The following is a 6969-nucleotide window of genomic DNA, read 5'->3' as shown; positions in this document are numbered from 1 at the left end:
AGTGAGAGAGAGAGAGAGAAAGAAAGATAAATTGAGAAACTGAGTGGAACAGAGATTAAAAGGAAAAGAAAGACAATAATACCTACGCCAAAGTATAGATACAAGATTGTTACAAGAGTTTTCAATTTCCTGTTTATCCCCGGCTACTGACGCTTAACTTTACCAAATAATGTGTGTGTGTGTGTGTGTGTGTGTGTGTGTGTGTGTGTGTGTGTGTGTATGTGTGTGTGTGTGTGTGTGTACAACCCTTCGTCATCAGGGTGCTCCACATTATGCAGAAGGCGTCTCGTGGGGAGAGAAGAACGATGCATTACAGGAGCGAGTCATCAGGCAATTGTGGTTGACGAGGGAGGAGTGGAATATTGTGAGGGGTGGTGGGGAATGGTGGTGGGTGGTGGGCGGCAGGGATGGTGGGTGGCAGGGGTGGTTGTGGTAGTGTGAGCTGTGTTGACAATATTGGCCCCGCCCACCTAGACCCACGTGTCTTGTATTGACAACAACGTAATTACGGCAATATTTTCGTCAGCATTACTGTCGGCTCATGTCCCCTGTGGCTCCGCCTGGCGTTGTGGCTCGTCTCTCGTATATATTTTCCCTATAAATATAAGGTTACATTTAGCTTTTGTGAATTGTCTATTGTTTTGAAATATTTGGGCTTTTCATTCCATTTTGAACGGGAAATTGGACAAAATTTTACTATATAATGAACACTAAAGTTTATTACTGTGTACAGTTATGGTAAATATATCTAGTGAAAATATTTTAATTTACACTTTTATAATTTGTCATGTCATGTTATATATATATATATATATATATATATATATATATATATATATATATATATATATATATATATATATATATATATATATATATATATATACATATATATATATATATATACCTTTATATTTACTACTAAATTGGCTCCGGCTTAAAGGATTACAACTCACTTTGTCTGCCCCAGAAGGTTATTGTGGGAGGCATGAATAAAGTAATAAAGGTGTGGCGTTCATCTGTGTCTCACCTCACACGTTGTTAACACAACACGTTGATATAACCTGTTGTATTACTCTTAACATAACACGTTAATATAACCTGTTGTAATACTCTTAACACAACACGTTAATATAACCTGTTGTAATACTCTTAACACAACACGTTAATATAACCTGTTGTAATACTCTTAACACAACACGTTAATATAACCTGTTGTAATACTCTTAACACAACACGTTAATATAACCTGTTGTAATACTCTTAACATAACACGTTAATATAACCTGTTGTAATACTCTTAACACAACACGTTAATATAACCTGTTGTAATACTCTTAACATAACACGTTAATATAACCTGTTGTAATACTCTTAACACAACACGTTAATATAACCTGTTGTAATACTCTTAACACAACACGTTAATATAACCTGTTGTAATACTCTTAACACAACACGTTAATATAACCTGTTGTAATACTCTTAACACAACACGTTAATATAACCTGTTGTAATACTCTTAACACAACGTGAACTTTAGTTATGTTGACGTTTTCAACAAATCCCCCCAAAAATAATACATTTTAATTTTCCTGTTTCATGTGTTGTCTACCTGTTTCACCACTTAACATCCACCATCTTTATGTTCTCATCCAGTTGTAATTTCAGTTTCCTTCTCGACCTCCACAAATTACTCACTTTCATGTTAGTTTATGTTACCTTTGTTGTTGCTGTATCCCTCCTGTCTGTCAGCTGAGCCTCGTCTCATTTGTTATCTTTACATTTCTAAGTTTTTTTTTTTAGTTTTTTTTTTGCATATTTTGGCCACCATCTTTTCACGTAATTATTTATGATAGCTAATTTAATTTAACTTAAACTAACTTACTTTAACCTAGCCTAATCTAACCTAACCTAACAACTTGTGTACGAGACGACCGACCAGTATCCTTAGTACCACCACTACGTGAAACGACTTTACAGTACGACCACAGTTAGAGGGTGTACAGGGACCCATACAGCCTCACCCGTGTCTGCAGCAGTCCCCTAAGGAAACCGTTGTTCTCCCTCCATCTAACGACTATTTCACTTTCTACTACCACAACTACCACTACTACTACCACAACTACCACTACTACTACCACTACTATCTTTATAGAAAACAAAAACGACCGCTTACCACTACAATCACTAAAAACGACCACATACCACCACTACCCCCACTTCAAAAATTAAACCTGACCACATACCACTACCACCACTACAACCGCTAACAACAACTAACAACAACTAACAACGACTACTTACCACTACAACCACTAACAACGACCACATACCACTACAACAACAACTACCATATACCACCACCACTACCACCACCACCATCTCTAACAACAACCACATACTACTACCACCACTAAAACCACAACCTGAAACAACAGCACGTAGGATACAGAGAGAAACTCACTGTGTGCCCTCACCGCCCTCATTCACAACACAGGCCCCTAAGGAAATCCCTTGTTCCTACTCACTCGACGTCCCAGCAACAAAATGAGTTTAGAGGACTTCATGCCTGGCGAATCTTTCAAAGGATTGGGGTAGTGGAGGACACATCTAACTTCTGTGTACTAACTCAACCCAACTCTCACGATACACAATTAAGAGTTTACGTGAAGGTAATTAAGAAATTGCGTGAGTGGTTCCAGGAGTTGCGTGAGGTGTTTCAGGAGATGCGTGAGGTGTTTCAGGGTTACGTGAGGTGTTTCAGGGGTTGCGTGAGGTGTTTTAGGGTTGCGTGAGGTGTTTCAGGGTTACGTGAGGTGTTTCAGGGTTACGTGAGGTGTTTCAGGGGTTGCGTGAGGTGTTTCAGGGTTGCGTGAGGTGTTTCAGGGTTGTGTTGGGTTTTTCAGGGTTGCGTGATGTGTTTCAGGAGTTGCTTGAGGTGTTTCAGGGTTGCGTGAGGTGTTTCAGAGGTTGGGTAAGGGGTTACGGGGTTGTGTGAGGTGTTTCAGAAGTTGCGTGAGGTGTTTCAGGAGTTGCGTGAGATATTTCAGGCGTTTTGCTAGGTGTTTCAGGAGTTCAGGGTTGCATGACGTGTTTTCGGGTTTGCGTGTGGTGTTTCAGGGGTTGCGTGAGGTGTTTCAGGAGTTGTGTGAGAATGATAACGAATTTGCGTGCAGGATACTTAAGTGTGGCGTGAAACTGTTTGGGCCTTGAGTAAGGTACTTAAAAGAGTTGCGTGAGGTATGTAATAATTGCGTGAGGTAGTTTCTAATTGCGTGAAATCCCTGAGAGTTGTGTGAGGTAACAATCTACGACACATCATCAAGTAAACATTCTACTACCCATCAAGTAACATTCTACTACACATCAAGTAACATTCTACTACACATTATCAGGTATCAAGGTAGCAGCTTTAATACGGTTTATCCTCCAGTAATCCCCCAGTTGCTGTAGTGGGAAGTACTCATTAATAAGAACTCTCGGTGAGTCTATTTACCAGCTGGCTCGACTGTTCATGTTATGTCTACATAATTCGAATTTCGTACAATGCTACAGAATTTTAAGGCATTTTTATTCGTGGCATTAAGAATTTGTGCTAAGTTGGATGGGGTGGGGTGGATGGGTGATGGTGGGAGGTGGGATGGGATATTAACAGTCAAATTTCATCCTGTCAAAGAAAATTTTGATTATTTATAAACAAGAACAGAAAATGAATCAAGTTTAATACATGTTTACTTTGTTTTGTTTTTTTTTACATGTTGGATATATCAAGTAATTTATTTCCAGGTGAAGTTTAAATAATTATTTCTCTTAATTGCTCTAGTTACATTTTTCTGTTCTATCTCGTTACTCTTATTATTTTCCTTAAGAGATATCATATTTCTAGAGCCTTGTGCTAGGTGACCTTAGGTGACCTGGGAGATTATTATCAACATTACTACTGACAATGTTATCTCTATAAACCATGATTGTCTTGCCTAACCTAACCTAACCTAACCTGAGAGATGTTTTATACGTTATGTGAAGGGGGTAACGTGGGGGGAGGGGGGTATTGTTATGGGTGACTCGAGCAGGTGTAAAGTTTTCTTAAGCAGTCGTTTATCCGTGTGGCCACATTCCTCACCGACAACTTAACTACAACTAAGTTTACTGTTGTTTGGGGGACAAGTTTAGCGAAGTTGTTGGGTGTGAACTGTTGTGTTGGTGTGGTGGTTGGTGGAGTATTGTGGTGGTTGGTGGAGTATTGTGGTGGTTGGTGGAGTATTGTGGTGGTTGTTAATGTGTTGTGGTGGTTGTTGGAGTGTTGTGGTGGTTGTTGGAGTGTTGTGGTGGTTGTTGGAGTGTTGTGGTGGTTGTTGGAGTGTTGTGGTGGTTGTTGGAGTGTTGTGGTGGTTGTTGGAGTGTTGTGGTGGTTGTTAATGTGTTGTGGTGGTTGTTAATGTGTTGTGGTGGTTGTTAATGTGTTGTGGTGGTTGTTGGAGTGTTGTGGTGGCTGTTGTAGTGTTGTGGTGGCTGTTGATGTGTCGTGATGGTAATTGATGTGTTGTGTGGTAGGGGTTGTTGGTGTGTTGTGTAGTAGTTATTAGTGTGATGTGCTGTGGTAATAGTTGGTTTAAGGGTAAAAAAAAACACAATACTAATAACGTGTGTCAGACCGTGGAAGTCTCTATGCCAAAACATGTCTACAATAAGTTGAGAGACAATAGTGGAGGTCAGGGAAAAATATTAGATTAAAATGTTCTGTAAATATTTTGAATATTACCAGAGTTTTGTGTAGATGGTGGGCGGTGATGTGTGGTTGACTGCTGGTGTGTGTTAGTTGTGAGGTGGAGAATGGTTGTTTGTGGTTGTTGTTGTTAGTAATGGGGGCAGTGTAAGATTGTTATTGTTAGTAGTGTGCGTGTGTGTGTGTGTGTGTGTGTAATAATAATAATAATAATAATAATAATAATAAACGGTTTATTAATAGAGTTACTGCCGGTGGCTGAAAATATACAGACTTACATTTAATTTAGACATAATGATATAATATGCATTGAATACATTTACAGGGCTGTGCAGTACATAAATCAGGAGTTGTTTATTATTTTAACAATAGATGGGATGGTGCTGTTCTTATATCTATCGGTGCGGGCTCTTATGGGCTGAATTTTGTTGTAGTGGCGGACTGCGCGAGTTGGGTGGGGGGCTGCAGGTGGCAGGAGGTGGCGATGGCGAGGGTGGTGCAGTAGTCCACGGCCAAACCTTTCCAGTGCTTGGTGGTGGAGGTCACTGAGGGATGGCATTTCCAGGGTGGAGAGAGCGTTGGTGTAGCCAGAGTATTGTGTGTGTGTGTGTGTGTGTGTGTGTGTGTGTGTGCTGTGTGTACAAAGGCGTCAGCTAAACCTCTCTGTATATACTGTACATAACATGCAGTACACCAAGACTTACCAAATACAATACAATAGTAATGAATAGAACAACACACACACACACACACACACACACACACACACACACACACACACACACACACACATACATACACACACACACACACACACACACACACACACACACACTTCAACACATCTTTCACCCACCATTCACCCAAGGGAGGACCCAACTATCACCACTACAAGAAAATAATAATAATAAAGTACTATTATTTTACACAGAGAACGAGAAAGTAAATTAAAAGTAAATTATAATGTGTTTTGTCTTAATTGGTGAACAAAACTTTCAAAATACAACACAATACGATGGTTTAATTGTATTTATATGAAGAATATAACTTTTATAGATTATTAAATGCCAAAATATAATTACTATCAGATAATACAAAAAGTGATATCGTAACAAAATCCTAAAATAACTCAAAAACAACATAAATATTACCCCCTAAAAAAAAACAATCTCTACTCTCCCAGAAATTGTCAGGCCACAGAAATTTAGGTTCATTCGACTAGCAAATCGATTTGACCCGAAAGAAAAGACAACTCCCCTGCCCCCCTCCCCCCTCAAAAGGAAAACATCTGATCAAAAAAGTAGTGGACAGTCAGTTCAGCCAATGAGGACCTTCCCCCCAAACATGTTACGTATAAAACAAGATTCACTCCCAGCCTATACCAGAGCAGTGTCCCTCCCCTCCCCCTCCTTCCTCCCCCTGGCTGCCTAAAAATATATGTCAGTATTAGCTGTAATCCCAGGGCCAGAGTGATCATCTAATATTCTTTTGAAAACAGTTTGTAGCCACCATGGGAATTCCACGGTTAAATTGACGTAGTTTCCAACACTAAATTCACGTGGTATCCGGCACTAAAAATCACGAAGGTTTCAAGTGGATTTTTTTTTTTTTTTCGTGAACATTTCCCATCGCTAACTACCATCAACTATATCATTAAATATCCTCTTTATCATTCCCCTATCTATCATTCTAATTATCCTGTTCTTTCCCTCACTTATCATTCTAATTCATTCCCTGGCTTATCCCACTCTTTAATCCATGCATGAATCTGGTTTCTATATCACACATTCTTCTATTTCCTCTCCGTGCTTCCTCACTTTGTATTATTCTGTCTTTTCTTTGTAATCTCCATTTTCTTTCTATGTATACTTCTCTCTTTTCCTTTATGTATTTTCCTCCCATTCTTTACTCTCCCCTCCTATGTATATTGTTCTCTCCCTTCCTTACCCTTCCCTCCCATGCATTTCTTCACTCCCTCCCCTCCCATTTATCTCTCTCTCTCTCTCTCTCTCATTTATCGCCATCCCTCCTGCCTCTACATCATCACAGGCCCCCTTTATCCTCGTATTTCACATGTATGCATACTGTATATATTGCATGTATACACTTATCAATTGAGCACCTTCCTACTTGTATATTATGTATATCATAGACTTCCCTTCATGTATTTCTTCATTTATGTTAACATTTAATATATGTATACTTTTACCTATGAATCGTTTAGTACCCTAGTCTTCCCA

The sequence above is a fragment of the Homarus americanus genome, unplaced genomic scaffold, assembly GCF_018991925.1.
Source record: "Homarus americanus isolate GMGI-L3 unplaced genomic scaffold, GMGI_Hamer_2.0 scaffold51165, whole genome shotgun sequence".
Lineage (NCBI taxonomy): Eukaryota > Metazoa > Arthropoda > Malacostraca > Decapoda > Nephropidae > Homarus > Homarus americanus.
This window is presented reverse-complemented; position numbering follows the sequence as displayed.